Source organism: Spinacia oleracea, chromosome 4, assembly GCF_020520425.1.
Source record: "Spinacia oleracea cultivar Varoflay chromosome 4, BTI_SOV_V1, whole genome shotgun sequence".
Classification (NCBI taxonomy): domain Eukaryota; kingdom Viridiplantae; phylum Streptophyta; class Magnoliopsida; order Caryophyllales; family Amaranthaceae; genus Spinacia; species Spinacia oleracea.
In genome coordinates this window covers 61,631,000-61,649,016 of record NC_079490.1, presented here as the reverse complement: position 1 = coordinate 61,649,016, position 18,017 = coordinate 61,631,000, and the positions used below count along the sequence as shown (strand labels likewise).

The 18,017-nt window shown below is 35.2% G+C and overlaps 1 pseudogene; it reads right to left on the bottom strand.

Annotated features, from left to right (window-relative positions):
- Positions 1-432: 432 nt before the first annotated feature.
- LOC130471574 (uncharacterized) lies at positions 433-11,638 on the bottom strand (annotated as a pseudogene).
- Positions 11,639-18,017: the final 6,379 nt, after the last annotated feature.

Genomic DNA, 18,017 nt, shown 5'->3' with positions numbered 1-18,017 from the left:
AAATTTTATTTTTTTTCTTTTTCATTTCGAATTCAAAAATTAGCAAACAAGTAAATAAATATTGAAATAGCTTACGTATTTAAGTGATTATTAATATTAAATAAAATTCTCTAATTAACAAGTAATAACTAACAATGTCATTAGTTTAATTAAGTAATTATATAACTCAATAACTAGAAATAATTAGTAATACATAATGGTGGGGTATTGATAAAATTAGGAGAGAGAGTGGTGGTCAACTTCACCATTATAGAAAAATAAAGGAAGTGACTGATAATAGTAACTCAAGATAGTGAAAAGTGACGTGGACAATGATGTGGAAGAGATATAAGATCATAAATGGTTGAATAACAACTCACAAATGGTGATGCTCTTATCAGGTAAATTTGTTAGCTTAGATCTTTAAATATTGAATAACAAAAACTCAAAAGGTGGTAAAAGCAAGAATAGGCAATTTAGTTAGGAAAGAATGAAGTTTTTTTGTACACAAAGAATAAAAAAAAATAAAGGGGAAACTACAAGACTATACAAATACAAACAGGAGCAAAAAGAATAGACAGACAAGAGATTATACAGAATGGAAGTTGTGGGCACACTAGACATAGAAATAGTTGGATTGATTTGTTCCATCTCTACAAAGCATGGAGCGAGCCTCCACCACGGACCTAGGCGGCTCTAGATCTTTCTCCTTAAGGAAATTGCCTTGCAAACGCTGCATCTGGGAAGCGAAGATATCATCTAATATCTACGAAACAAAAACACCACCAACTTAGGGATTGTATAAATAATCTAATTGGTTTCATCTGACATATAAATACCATTAGGTTGGCATTAACTTTAAAGCATGCAACTTTTGTAGGAAGTAGATGAGTTACTTACCCCAAGGGCGTAATATGATCCCTTGTACCAGACACGGTTCTCTTTCCTTCCCTCGAGAAACCTTAATACGCTCTGAAGAGGAACACAAACAAAAATGCTCAAGTGATTATGGCATAGTTTGTTAAAAAACATAATATGAAAATTTCATACCTGCCCCATTCTATCCCAAAATCCGCGACAAAGTGCCACAAATATTTGACTAATGAAAACTTCATGCAAATTTGATATTGAATCGATCAGTTGTGAATTCAGCATCAACATTCTCTCACGAACCTCGGCCTCATTGTCTGTGTCTTCTGTTTCTTCCAGGATTCTTTTAAGCTGTGTGTTTCGATTGACTTGCATCTGCAGTAAACTTCTTGTCAGTACCACATATCCCCTTCCTTTTTATCTAGCATCATCATAATGTTTCTTACACATAATGGTTTTCTGACAATTATTTCTAAGCAATTAGCAACACAAAATCACTAAGGTTGCGTTTGGATTGGAATGGAAATCAAGAAAACTAGTTCTTCAAAAGTGTTAAATTTTCAAGGAAGAAATGCCCACATATTCCTCCCTATCTGTCCTTCATTTCCCCCACTCAGTCAGTTTCAAATGCTTGCGTTTAAATTAAATACCACCCCCAACGAACCAATATTAGCGAAGACAGACCAATAATTTAAGTGTAAAATCCAGTTAGCAAGGAACTCATGAGCAACAACATAATACCTGAACTCTTTCTAAGCTGTATCAAGCAGTATTTTTGTAGGAAGAACTTATGTTTGTAAATTAGCTACCAAATAGACAAGTAAATACTGCAGATGTTTCAGCTAAATTGTTCTTTTTATAGTGGCATACATTGCTGATAAAGTTTTTCCACTATAAAAATGCTTACATACATTGCTATAAAGTTTTGCCACTATAATAGACTGAAAAAATGCTGTTAAAGAAAGGCTTACATACATTGCTATAAAGTTTTGCCACTAAAGCTTGCATGTAGTTTTTGTACTTTGTCTTCAGCAAAACAGATACTCCATTCATCTGCTCCCCAAAGGATAACTTTTCACCGCCGATCGCAGGCAAACATGAAGCCCAGGATTTTAAAATATCTTCAACTTGAGAATGTAGAACTTCAACAATTCTCTTGACAGTGTTTAAAAAAGTACCCAACTGAAATATTTTGAAATAGACAAACATTTTAAAACTGCATTTGATCTCAGGACCTTTTTGATGCATGCATAGGATAAAACAGATGATAGTAATAGTTCAATCTATATAACATGAACCCTGTAAAAGTAAGCAATATTTATATAGCATTTGACAGGATGAAATCATGCAAGTTTTCCAGGAAAAATGGAAGAGAGACGAAATATGAGGTAGGCCAGGGTCATAAGGAGGAGGCTAATACAGTAATACTAGTTTTCTTTCTATGGAATGCCTTCTCCCTCTTAAGAACATAACATCGTCACCTTCCAAAGTTATTGTAAACAATCTAATGGCACAATCTTAGCTCATGATGCTTTATACCCATGAAGTTATACATCCCGTTTCAAAAACTGCCTTGCAGAAACACTTTATGACGGAGATCGGAAAAATTCCAAGCCAAAATTTATAAAATTAACAAAATCTCCAAAATCTCAAATCGGGCTTGCCTTTTTTACAAGGATCTCATGATTCTCATCTAATAACAGACCCCAAAATCTAATGACCACTGACCAGATGCTTTTTCCAAAGGGAACTCAGCAAAGGAAAAGTAATAACAATAACTAAGAGTAAGAGTAGCACTAAGATTTTTGAGAGAGTACAATCAGGTGTGTTCTTTAAATTTGAAGACGCACATAACTAGTAGCATATAGAATATAAAAACTCTGCTAGTAAACATTATATGCATGCAACTGTTTAAAATTATGCCTATTCACCACTTGACCAGGGACTGAATAGAGTGTACTGACTGTCGTCTAGCCAATTTCTGAACATGCATACCAAGCTCTTTGGTATGCTGTCTTTCAAAGGAGCCAAAATGTCATATAATGCTTTCCAGTGCTTTTAAGATTGCTCTCTCAATATCAGCAAACAGCCTTCAAGAACGTGAGTGTTAAAAACTAGTCAAGTTAAAAGTTAAAAATTTCAGAGAGTGCAAAGGTTATGAAAAAATTCATATCTTTGTAGAATTGTAGGCAGAAGTATCTCGCAGTTTGTGTACTGAACTTAAATTTTCCAATCTAATGAGTACTGCGGCCACCTGCTGATAACCATTTCGTAAAGAAATCTAACGAAATGAATCTAAAATGTTCTCCAGTGTACCTTTCCTACTGATCCATTCCTCTTTTCTCTCAGTTATCAAAACATTTTGGTTCATCCTCCTAGTCATGCAACAGTTGGAATCTAGTAATTATATTTTTCAGTTAATCATGACTAATTTAGTAAATAACCCCTTGGAATTATTTTATACATCTCTTAAAATAAACCTTTTGTCTCGGCTTTTATTATGAGAAAACTGCAGACAAGTGGTCGGCAGCTTCTGTTTATTCCTCCTTTAACTACTCTCTCTATATCCTTCCCAGGTCCCCAAGCCATTACTTTATTTTCTCTCTTCACTCTTTTAGCCCTCTTGTCCCCTTTATAATTGCTTCATCTCTCTCTAAACTCAATAGGTCTGAATGAATAGGAAATTGGTTCACATTTCCATCTTAAGAGGGGAATGTATACAGTTCCTATGCATGTATGGGAAATGAGAACTTGAGGACTACATAAGCCATAAATAAATATCAAATAGAAGGATGAATGCAGGTATTTTTAGTGAATGTAACATAGGTAATGTGAAGCATTCAAGGTGAGATATACCTTAACTTTGTGTAAGAATCTGGTACCGCATAATAGTCTGCAAATTCATTCAGCAACCATTTCCAAGGACCATACAAACACAAATTACGAGAATGGAATTGTTGTGCGCGCATTGCAGCTTCCAGCAACATATCATATGCAAGAGTTTCAACAACAGCACTAGTCTGTAACACGTAAAACATAAATAAGAGAGAAATTTAAGTACTCAGGTTTGCATTTGTATACCTAATGTAAAAAATATGGAACTGTAAGCCTTTCCAAAGATAAATAGTAGAATAAAGTTAAACCATCTGAATTTTAAGTTTTACTTAATTATGGTTCCATGCTTTAGTTTAGGTTAGCATCTCCTACAGTCCTACTCTAAATCTTCCCAAGTTCTTAAGGAAAGGGGGGGAGGGGGTGCACAATATGAACCTATTTGTTCTACCTACATCGGTAGCCAAAGTAGGGAATATAGCTACCACTACTTGCTGATCTTGTCCGTGACCTGTAGAGATAATAAAAAAAGCTTATATCGTCTCGCAAAATTAAACAAAATATGAGTCCTGGATTGTCCAGAAATTACTGCCAGGAACTATGCTTCATTTGGAAAGACCTGTAATTTATCTTCATTTATCTTCTCCACTAGTGAAAAGAAGTTTTCCGCTTCCACCATCAAAGATTAGGAGGGGGCACTGGTACTGCGTGCTGCTTCAGTTTCGAATGTTATGTTCATTTTTCAGTTTGCCATCAAAATGATATCACGAAAGTTGCTAGAAAGAAAATTTTAAATATAACTGTTTCGGATGGAACGTGGAAGATTCCTATAATCTGTTTCTTAGATGATCCCTATTTCTAGGTCCTATACCCCAACTTGATTTTGACATGTCTTTTTGGTGTTAACACTTAAAATAACACCTATTTCATTCTTCAAAACAAGCTTTGTACAAAAATGGACACTTGTTTTCCCTCTCCCTGATAACGCCCCACTATATACATTATAATACACCCACCATCACCCGACAGTGTGACATCCCCTTTAAGAGGATACCCAAATTTCTTTTCACCTTTCCTATTAAGTAAAATAAGATTTTCTCTATATCTCAACAGCTTTTCTTCTATCTCGAATCTTGATCCCACTACTCTTACTTTTTCTTCAATCTTGCCCATTTTCAACTTTTATTATTTTATTACCCTTCACTCCTAATTTTGATAAGATATCTACCACATCATATCCCCCACCATTCTAGCTTAATCTCCCAGATCCTATTATGAAAAGGGTTAGGACAGAGGGTTACTAGATGTTCAATTTTCTGGTTGCTTTAAATTTCTTCACATAAGTGGGTCGCCTTTTGTCAGAAGATGCATTTTCTGGTTGCTTTATATTTCTACACCTAAGTGGGTCAACATATCCTGTTAATGAATGTGTATGATCGGCGGGGGGGAGTTGTAGCTAGTGGATGTGGTAAAGTATGTAATGTTTTCCTTGTAAGTACCTAAGACACGGTTGGAAAGTATTCTGAACCATATTTTTATTTTTAGTTCACTATGCGGAAAATAATATAGCTTTTTAGTTGTTACATGTCTGCTCTCAGAGGGTTGCAGGAGCAGCAGAAGAAGGGGTAGGAAGGGAAGATATAGAACATAAAAATTATTAATATCGAGGAAGGAACCAGACCTTTGTATGTTTACCCTCTTCATCTGTAATTGAACTAGATATGAAAAGTTGGATTTTTCCAATGCATTCATGGTCACCATGGTAGATAGGCCACCATCGAACTTTGTCATTCTGTTTGAATACACATATACAATTGAGTAAGTCACATTTGGGGAGATTGAGCATCTTATTTAAGGACTTATGTGCATTTTGAAACGGATACATACAGGGTTCTCAGCTATAAATGATAGCGGAATTGAAGCGTGGCCTTGGATCATTTGTTTTGAATCTCTAACTTCAACTAGAAGTACATTCCCTTGACTTTCTGGAAAACTAAAAACAGAGGAACTTGTCATAGACAGTACACGGGTAAAAAGTAAAAACAGACTGATTTAGGGCTACTAAAGAAACTTAGCAGGTACATTTTATGTGCCATTTATATGACTCGTTAGATCATAAAACTCAGCGAAAAATGACATATATATGAGGTTTTCAAAATAAAATGGCCAGCTGTGGTCATATTTGCAAGAAACAACGTTGCAACTTTTAAAGGGACCCAAAAAAGAACCAATCAAACTTACAAGTCATGGTACTCGCCAGTTCCTGAACGTAAGCATATTGCAGAACCAGAATCCATTTGAGCATCTTCTGTGGAGCTCTTCAGACGGAATATGCATGACAATGGCTCTGAAATCACAAGACATTATTTCCATTGACTAAAACGAGGTCCAAACATGATTTGTACTTTTTCATAATCCAGCACAAGGCTCCCACCTAATGTGAAACTTGGATGTTCACATGAAACCTCCACATGCTCTTTAAATGAAAAGGTTCTGCGTGCATCATATAAGTTTCCATTCGAACCTTTTATAGAGCGCAAGGGGGTGGGGACTCGGTAGTGACTTTAGCATATTTTTTGGAGAGTAACCAATCTGATTCCTCGTAAAAAATATTTCTGAAGTGACAAATCCTCAAGCTCTAAAATTCTAAATTACTCTGTGGCTCCCAAATTAAACTCAGTTGAAATAATTCTGATTGACTTAGCAAAGAAAGGCATGACCTAAAATTTCAGATGGTACTTCCTTTTTGTTTTATTTCTCTTTCTGCATACAAAAGCTGACGGTCCATTTGATAAGCGGTAATAAACAGTGGTAATGGGAATGACTTTGTGGTATAAACTTTAAGAAAATTCAAATACAAATATCTATGGGAATGATACTTCACCCGAAGAATTTCATTTTCTTCGTAATTCTTCATTACCCTCCATTACCATTACCATTACCATGGATATTGTGATGTTTTTCTTCTCAAGTTACACTTGAGTTCATTCCCATTACTGTCCTATATTATCGGCTACCGTCATTTATTCCCATTACCATTACCATGTGATGTTACTTTGCTTCTCAAATTACAATTAAGTTCATTCTCATTACCGTCACCTATTACCGGTTATTCGGTTAACGAAGATGCCGTGAAGGTAGGTTAGGGCCTCGGCGCTTCATACAAACACTCTTCATCCTTATTTTCATATACACTAATACACGTAAATATATATTATCAAAATGATATGCCTTTATATTCAATAGTTGAGATACATTAGAAATACTTGCCATCTCCTTAATGCCCTTGTAGTTCATTTAGACAAAAAAAAAAAAATCTTCTCGAGAACTATGAACTTCAAAGTGACTATATAACTTGCATCCACAAGTAATGAAACATGGACTGACACTCAAAAAACTCCAATCTCCTTTTTATCGATTTTCTTCTTTTCTAAATGTATGCATGAGAAATAAGCTGTAAATTGTCAATCAATATTATGCAGATAATTACTACAAACCTTCACGTGTTAGTGTTAATGACGAGTTCACAAGTGAATTGATGCTTGTTTTCACAACTGATGAAACATGGCGTACATACTCTGTCCCTGCCTGTATGTACAATGCACCATGCTGAGAGAAAGTACTCTTAAGTTTTCTTCTCGGTATAATGCGCAGCGTTTTCACTGCCACAACAAGAAATGCCAAATGACTATTCAAAGTTTTCAAATGAAGATAGGATATCCTGAAGACAAAACCAGACTTTAACTTTATAATACTTTTATGGAAGAGTATCGGGGGTGGCACAAAAGTATGATAGTACACGCTTGTAAACAAAAACACACACAAAAAAAGAAAAAAAAAGTAATGAAGCATGAGTCTACCTTCCACTCTAATCTTGCTGAATACTTTATTTGGCTTCCTACAGCATGTTTCTTCTGAGATCTTAGGGTCCGCACCTTTTTCTGTCTGTATACCAGGTGGATGAAGCAGGATATTGTTCAGCCTACAATGACCCACGAAAAAAAGCAGGAGATTGAGTGACAACCACTTCTTCTACAGTTTAAAATTGAAATTGACACATCCAAAAGGTGGCATACCCAAAAGCTGTCCAAAGGATAATGCACTCATCACGTAGAAACTCGGGTGCATCTGGGCAGCCTTTTGCCCATGCATGCAAGCATAGCCGAATGCAGGCATCATATGCAACAAGTGTTTGGAAGGCATGTTGGCCGCTGCAGCATTTTGCAAGTCAGACAAGAGAACGAAACAATAAACCTCATAAAAGAGTTTGCTTTGTTGATAAATTATACGATAACTGGAATTCTCCAATATGTAACAACCAACTGCCAACTTTCACCACTTCATAGTAAATAATTTATTGAAAGAGAAGATATGACAAAAGTAACCTGAGGCCGTTGAGGGTATACAACACTTAGTAAGCAAGCATAACAGAAGTTGATATATAAAGGTGTATATTTTGGACTTTCAGGATAGTAAGTTGAGATAGTCCTACTAAAATTGATGAACAAACAAAATTGACAGAATGTAATAAAAGAAAGGGAGGTCTCTTTGAGGATACTAATTAAAAGTCCAGCAAACAAATCTACAAATTTTCAGAAGTTAAAACATGGAACTGTAAATTGGTAATAAAAACATAATAATAAGGCACCTTGTATCATAACAACAAAGTGGCTCCATGATATCTGGCATACAGTGGGGTGCTAGCATTTCTTCTTTCACCAAAGTGGTTGAAGGATTTGTTCTGAAATGACAAAAGAGACAAAGTTTCATACCATAATAGACAGATACAACCAATTAAACCATAGTAGTATTGCATAAATATATTAAAGCAGGAGGCAGTCAAGCACAAGTTAATTAGTTAATTACTTCTCGTTCAAATCATTCTTTTCCAAAGTTTCTGTCTTTTTTCCTGACAAAATTGGGTTGGCCTCTTCATAACAGTCGGCATCTCTAGGCATGTACAGCCCTTTTCTAGTCCGTCCATCCATTGTAACATCCATATCAGTCACATGTTTCTTTTCTTCTGTAGGCTTGTGTACCTGGTCTCCATCAGCATTGACCGGGGGAGCACTTGGAGTACCCAAGTCTCCAACATCATAGTATCTGCTATGATTAATGGGTGTATCCTACAATGAGAAAAACCATCAGAAAATTCAAAACTTGTGTCTTCTAAAGCTGCACATATCTTCACATTTTCATCTGCAATACCATCTTAAAGGGAAATTTTCACTCTTACCTGTGAACTAAGTGGGTTAACGTTATTAAGAGCGTGACTGCAACTATCTGGAGCCATATAGTGCTCACTGTGTTTGTCAAGCACCACATCATTGAATCTCTTGGTACGATCTGGCAATTTAACTGTAAGATCAATCTTAGACAATCCTCTATTTATCAACGGCAAAGGTTGTCTACTTCTCAAATTTGTGCTAGCTTGTAAATCAATGATTTCTTCATCATTGTCATGAAGAATAGGCATATTGACATCATTGCACCTTGAAAATTTTTGGTTGAAATTCTCAGAATAATAACCATCCATGTCATATGGGGCTGAAGCAACACTTTCTTCATCACTGTCATTACTGACAGTCTGTTCATCAGATTCACAGATATCAAAAGTTGATATACTATGTTTGCCAAGCAAGCCAGAATGGAACTTCAGAGGGGGTAAAGTTTTGGGTGACATATAATTGCTTCTGTTGCGAAGAAACGGGGATGATTTGAAGACTGTTCCACACTCAAAGTTATCCACTGAGGAAGGACCAGCCTCCATCACATCTTCTTTCCCCTACAAGTACAAAGAGAAACATATGAAGTATTAACATATGCAGGATAATCACGCTACTTGTCTCACCTTGCCATCCTAGAGCTACACAGAAAGAGAGAAACTGCCTATTTATCGACCAGTGACCCAAACAAAAATCAGTTAAGTGACATATGAAGTACTTTGGTAACTCGAGAATTTCAGGAATCATGCTTTCATGCTGAAGCCCAAGTTTGATTAAATTACGTTACTGACTTGCGAATGATCCATGTTGAAGCATTGAAAAATCCAACACCACAGGAGTGGTTAATAAATTGTTACCAATGAAACGGTTTCGCTTCCTTTTGGCAGATTTCCCATGAAAATCAAAATGTAGGCCAAAACTCAAATCCTATAAATCATATTCAATCACATACAATCTATCGGACTCGAAACCCTAACCCCTCTTTTTCTAATCTATAGTACTAGTCTTTTACGCACGTGATGCGAACGAAAGTAAATAAAAACAGATCAAAAAATAATTAAACGGAAAGATTATTGGTTTCGGGACGTAGATCATGGACTGATTAAGGGACTTTTCATATTTCTATTGTGTTTGATTTGTTAATAGTAATTTAAGATGTCAATTATTTCTAATTTGTCCATATGATGTGTTATTAGTAGGGGGCATTTTAGAGTATTTTATAGGGATCACCAAAAAGTCATTTACATTTATGACCAAAAGAGTTCCCTTGTAGGATAGAGATTACTTGAACTCCAAGGGAATGCATTACATTCCTCCACGTGTCACCATGACTTGGCAAGTGATATGCGACATGTCATGCACAGACATTACTCATTATTGTTTTCTCACAAAAAAAAATGTTGTTGTAATACTTGAACCCATGACCTCTACACTCATAAGATAAAGTTTTATCCACTACTCCAACTATACAACTTCCTCCAAAGTAACACTCCTTGAAAAAAAAAACCATGCTTATAAATGTTAAAAATATTAATGCCCAAAATGTATAATTCTATTTGAGTAACAATCTATTATAACAAAATTTAATTATTTTTCTTTGTTTCCTTAGATCATGAGTCAAGTTGTTAAAAATAAGTTATTTTTTGTGTTTTTTCAGCTAACCAATTATGTGTTTTTTCCAAAATAAATTATGGACATTGTAATTCTTCAATGTACAACGATTTATAATTTAATTTATTTCTTACAATTTTTAAACTGAAGCACAAAACAATGACATAAGCTTTATCCAAATCAAGTGAATTACTCAAAAAATCAGTTTGCTGGTTATTTGTTAACTACTCCACTCCGTAATATCTATTCTAAAATGATGATAATTATGTTTCACATAATTAAATAAAAAAATTATCTCCAAATACACGCAACGACCCAGGGCATCCCGGGGACCAATAAAGAGTTTTCTCTCTTAAACATTTTCTACCTCCCCAAACAGTCAAATTTTTAAGCGAAAATTTTAAATGATAAATACAATTTCCAACCACAAACACAATTTAAAGCCAAATTATATTATTAAAATACATTGTGAAACAAATACAAATACATTTTCATCTCTAAATTGAGATCCTAGCCTGCAGTTTCTAGTTTTCTTCGGTGCTAATTTCCGTACTATCCCTTCTTCATTTCGAAATATGCGTTTGATTTCAATAAAGCCTCCTCCTTTCTATTAAATTAAAACTTTGTAGCCATCTAAATACAATGTAATATCCTGAAATTCTAAAATAAAACTAACAAAATCACAACGACAGAAAATCAAGAGATTATTTTTTCCCCAAAACAGAAAATTCTTGATATAGAAACAAAATATAAGGAGAAACCTGAAAATCTCTGAAAATGGAAATTGAAGGAAACCCTTCAAAAATTATAGCAAGATACTACAAGAAAATGCCCAAATTGGCACACAAAAAGAGAAGTATTTAAAGAAATAGGTGAAAGTTAGTGAAGGATTACAATACCTGTTTAATCCAATTGATTGCAGTTTGATCTAGACCTTGAGCAAACATTTTGAATTTTAGAGGATGGGCTTTAGGAGTTGCAGTAATTGGAAGGTGCACTGATTTGCGAGCTTATGCACAGACGATGAGACGAAGAACTCGAACTAACGAATAGAAGGAGCGTTTTGGGGATAACGGCTAGTTTGAAGAAAACGTACACTATTTATTACTCTTGGTATTTTAACGTTTTTTTCAAAAAAAGAGATCATCATACTCCGGCTGAGTCTAAAGTAAAATGTCATGCACTGCTATTGCTATATTAGGCGTGGTTATTGGACAGGGTAATCCAATAGATAAAAGATCGGATCAATATTAAAAAAATCTTCACCTTTTTATCTTATTAATGGACAGGATTGATATGGGGTCTTTGTATATAGGATTTTTATAAACATTAGTAAAAACCCCAATTACTTTAAATGAAAATAAATGGGTCAGATATGGTCCAAATGTATGACTCATTACCATGAAACATTAACTTAATGACCCACCCAACAGTACCCAGACTTCTCTTTGTTCTCAAACCTCACGGCTCACCCCCTCGCTTTCACTCTCCTCCCTTCATTCACCACCAGTCCACCACCACCACCACAACTCCAAGCCGGCGAACTTTTTCTGTTCTCAAACTTTACGGCTCACCCCCTCACTTCCACTCTCCTCCCTTTATCCACCACCACCACAACTCCACGCCAGCGAACTTCTCTCTGTTGTCAAACCTCACGGCTCACCCCTCACTTTCTCTCTCCTCCCTTCATCCACCACCACCACATATCCACGCCGGCGAAATTCTCTTTGTTCTCAAACCTCACGGCTCACCCCTCACTTTCTCTCTCCTTCCATAATCCACCACCAAAAGTGCACGTCGACAAAGCCGACGACATTCCAACAAGGCGTCCAACCACGACAACTAAACCATCACCTCCTTTTCCCTATTTTTTTGTTTGGTAATCAATTAATAAACCTTAGATCTAATCAATTTTAATTAAGTTTAAGGGCTCGTTTGGTATCACTGCCGATTTTCAATTTTTGATTTCGTAAACCATATGATTTAGATTGAATCATAAAAAAAATATAAACTTACTTATACTAATGATGTTGATTTTGAAAACTGGCAACAAAAAACTGAAAACTACTTTTTGTAGTTTTCATATTTTGGTTTTTAGTTTTGTAAAAAACAGAAAATTGAAAACAAAAACATACCGAACGACCCTCTAGTTGTTGATTTTTTTTTTGTTTGGTGTCATGATTTTGTAAATTAATGTCTATAATGCTTTATCAAACACCCACTTTGGCTGCTGGAGTTTAAACACCTTCTTTGGCTGTTGCTGGAGTTTGTGATGTTGTTATTCTTGTTTTTTTTTTTTTTTTTTTGTCTTCAAGGAATTGGAGCAGTTTGTCATTTTCCTATTTTTTTATTTGGTACTCCCTCCGTTTCATTTTGTTTGTTACGTTTGGACTTTTGCACGTTTATTAATGTATAATAGAGATTTTTTTTCTTTTTTATTAAAAAAATTAACCCAAATAAAACCTCAATCCACTAATCACTACAACAACCAATAAGATTGTTTTATTTATCAAAATGAACCAATAATGAAAAATCACAAAGATTGCTAACTTAACATACTTGGGAAATGGTAAATAAATTTAATGAGTTGAAAAAGTTGACCAATTAAAATTAAGAGTGGGCACAAAAAATAACACTATAATAAGTTTATAAATAGAAAGATTCTTCCATGTAACAAACAAAATGAAACACCCTAAAATGAATACGTAACAAACAAAAAGAAACGGAGGGAGTAGTAAATTTGCGGTGTCCTACTCCCTCCGTCTCTTTTTGTTTTTTATGTTTGATATTTTTCACGCGATTTAACGACTATTTAATGTGCATTGAGATTCCTCTACTTTTTTTATTTAAACAAGAAAAATTACGTTTATTTATAATGTTTTCACTTTTATCAAAAATCTCACATTGGAAAAATGAGAAATATTTAATGTCCAATGGATTTAATTGGTTAAAATAATATTTGGGCACAAATTTTGATAGAATATTAATGCATTATGTGACAATATAAAAGGAAATGTAAAGAACAAAATGAAACACCCAAAATAGAATACGTAAAAAACAAAAGAGACGAAGGGAGTACTATTTTTTTGGCTTTTGGATGGTATTCACAATTAATGTGGTATTAATTACTAATGTCATCCATTCACTGCAACGACATTAGATTTGCTGTAAAAGAAACGGCATTATATGAGCTTGACCATATGTCGACCCGCCATTATATGAGCTTGACCATATGTTGACCCGCTATTAACCCTATAAGCTTTTGGCTATGACCCTGACTCGACCTTGGCCCTTATGACCTTGACCCTTACCCTGACGCGCTTATATTCTCTATGATTCGTCCCGCTAATAACCTGCACCGACCCCTCCAATAACCAGGCTTAACTTCTATGTACGGTGTACCAAAAGTCCAAAAGTGCTATGTACTACTCCCTCCGTCTCTTTTTATTTCTTACACTTTCTGTTTTTAATTTCTCATTTTAATCTCTAATTTAGAATCTTTCCATTTATATTGTATCATAAATGTGCTTAATATTCTGTCAAAAATCGTGCAAATGATTATTTTAATTAATTAAAAATAACTGGGACACTAAACATTTCGCACTTTCCAATTGAGACATTAAATCTCTCACACTTTCTCAGTGTCATATTTTGGATAAATGTGAAAACAATATCAATAAACGTCATTGCATTGTTTAGATTTTTTTAAAAAAAGAATATTTATCAACATTAATTGGTTGTTAAATCGCATGCATAATGCCAAACGTAAATTATAAAATGGGACGGAGAAAACACTTTGTATGGCTAGTTAATTAATTGATTTATAAATATATGTTTCGTATAAGTTATACTTCGATTAAAAGTGTTAACCCTCTTTAATACAACAATGAAAAAGTTAACCCCTCCTCTTTCTCTCTCGTTTATCATGTTTGTCTCTCTCTTTCCACAAAACCTTCTCTCTCATTCTGTTCCTTTTTCGGTAATCAAATTAATTTATTGATAAAAATTTGTACGACATCTACATAAATATTTGAATATAACTAATACATATCAATCGAATCAAATAAAAATTTATTTTTAACATACCTACGATCGTAGTATATCGAACTTTCTATATACCCTCTTTTGTAACGACGTGATTAACAACCTTCTTCGACGAGGGGGTGTATAGATATGGTGTAGCCATGATAAATATAATTTCAGTCTGATTCGTTTGATTGTTTATGAAACATTGACCTCCTTTTCGATTCCGCCAAATAATCTTTACGGAATAAACAACCTGAACTAAACTAAACACACAAAACTTAACAAGAATTAAAAGTACCATAGAGATACTTACTAAACTAAATATATGTAGCTTTACTAAGACCAAACACACAAAAAAAAATACAGAATTAAAGAGAAAGGGTCAAAAATAAGAAATTTTCCCTATAAATTTTGCTATTTAAGAAACCCTAATTTTTGTAAACTCTAAAAAGTGAAGGAGAGTAGGGAGAGAGAGGAAACGACATATTTCTCTCTCGTTCTACCTCATTCCCTCGATCATATTCTCCATATTTGAAATTTACGTTTATTAAAATTAAAAAATCAATGGTAATTTCAAGATTTCTTTTCATATATTTTGGTCTTAATTAAATGATTTTTGTACCTTTTTATATTCAATGGAGGATGATGATGGAGAACACACATGAGCAGCAACAATATCAACGATGAAAAGGTTAAAATATGGAAAAAAAAGTTATAGACGCCAACATTTGAGACTCGTCCCGATTCGAAAAGTTTGGTGATGAAATGATTACCCACTTGTGCAAACGCGCTCTAATTGGACGACGAACGAACCTTGATTGACTGAACAAGCGACCTGGAGCTGAAACTACCAAATAAGGTAATTACTAAAAACTGAAAACTATCCAAAATGGACTAAAACACGTACGTCTTTAATACGTAGTTGAATATCGTCGGACAAATGCATTTTCGTTCTGATAAATTGAATTTAATTGGTCGTGTGCAGCAAACCTGCACACGCCACAATATTCTAGTGCTTGTCTTCAGGCTTTAGGAAAAATAGCCTAAATAATAACATTTTCCGGACTCGGATTTCTTGGACATAACACATTTAAATATTAACCTAAGTTACTAAATTATAATCATGCCCACCTAAAGATGGCTGTGGGCCGGGCCGGCCCGAAGCCCGACCCGACCCGGCACGAAAAAAGCACGGCCCGGCACGAGCACGCAAAAAGCACGGTCCGGCACGGGCACGAAGTCGTGGGCCGGGCCTGGGCCTTACTTTTTTGGAAAAAGCACGACAAGGCACGGCACGACTCGACCCGGCACGACAAAGCACGTTAAATTTAGTCAAATTAGCCTTAGGCACGACGGGCCGGCCCGGCACGGCACGAAAGCACGTGGGCTTGGGCCGGGCCTAGGCCTTATTTTTAACTTTTCGGCCCGGCACGGCACGACACGAAACAACGTGGGCCTGGCGTGGGCCCGGTACGGTTAGGCCCACGACCCGTGGGCCCGACACGAAGCACGACCCGGCCCACAGCCATCCACCTGTGCTTGAAGTGAAGGAAATAATGCCATTGGTCCAAGTATGCATTCAATTCTAAGTCTAATAAGGCCCTGTTCTTTAGAGTTGAACTGAACTGAACTGAACTGAACTGAAGCGAACTGAACTGAACTGAATGCTCCTGAACTGAACTGAACTTAACTGAACTGAACTGAATGCTCATGAACTGAATTGAACTGAACTGAACTTAACTTAACTGAACTGAAATGAACTTAACTTAATAGAATATATTACCGAAATAAATAAAAATAATAATCTGTAATTGATTACTAAATAATTACAATAAATAATAAATATTAATAATAATAATAATAATAATAATTCATAGTTAGTAACTAATAACTAAATAATTAATAACTAATAATTCGTAACTAATTAATAAAAATAATAATAAATTATATTAATTATTAATAAATAATTAGTTCTAAATAATAATAATAAGTAATATAATAATATAAATATAAATATAAATAATAAGTAATATAATAATATTAATAATATACATATAAATAACAAGTTTTACAATAATATAAATAATAATATAAGTAATAAATAATAATAATAATAATAATAATAAACAATAATAATAATAATAATAATAATAATAATAATAATAATAATAATAATAATAATAATAATAATAATAATAATAATAATAATAATAAGGGTGTTGGAGGCCAATTAGTGGCTAGGCTCCCATCCAACTTTGTGTAATCGTTTCTTTATAATAATAATAATAATAATAATAATAATAATAATAATAATAATAATAATAATAATATTATTATTATTAAGTTAAATTGAATTGAATTAAACTTGATGTGGGCTTAGTATACTTCCACAAGGAGGCCCAAGACAGGGGTAACCTGAGTATATCCCACCTGCGTATGGCACGTGGATCCAAGGGCTGAATGATGGCCCAAGCCTCATCCCTTAAGCAATAAAAGGACGTTCTCTCTGTTACAACCCACTTGATTCATGGCCAGGCCCAAAACCAAAGGGACCATCAGGCTCTATTCCATACTCTCACTCCTGGACACGTGTTCCAATCCCCAGCAGGCATCACATCTTACAGTTAGGGTTATGGGAATTGTTAGGTTATGATACATATGATATTACATAAATCATGCGGAAACAACCATTAACTCAGGAATACATATTATTTACACATAATCATATAGCATAATTTAGACGCATACTCTTTGTTGCGTGCCCTCCCTAGCTGCGCCCGAACCGAGCAAGAACAAGTCTTTAGGACTCCAAGTGTCGTCCCTCCGTAGATAGTCCACAGCACGTCCGGATCCGCCTTAAGATTGACCAACTAGAATCGCCCTTAAGGTACTAGAATTTTCGGCACTTTTGAGCAAGATGTGTGACTGAATTTTTCTCTCAAAAACTCACTTTGAATACTTGAAAAAACTCGTTATAAATTGTGAACCCAGGCCACATATTTATAGGGGTATGGAAAGAGAATTGGAATCCTATTAGGATACGAATTAATTAAACTTAGAATCCTACAAGAACTCTAATTAATTAATTTATCAAATAGAATTAGGAATTTAATCATTAACCGAACTCTGCACGTTTTAGGAATCGTGCATGAACACAAACTCACACACACACACACGGCAGCCACGATGGGCCGCCCATGCGCGTGCGTGCGAGCAGCAGCCCACGCAGCGAGGCCCACGCAGCCGCGGCCTTGGCGCGCGCTGGGCCTGCCTTGCGGTAGGCCTGGCCGCTGCCTTGGCTGGGCTTGTGGCGTGCGTTTGGCTTGCTGGGCGATGGCCTGGCTTCGAGCTGGGCCCTCTTCCGGCAGGCCTCGTCCGATGCTTATTCGTACGATACGCTTCCGATTAAATTTCCGATTCCGGAATTCATTTCCGATACGAACAATATTTAACATTTCCGATTCCGGAATTAAT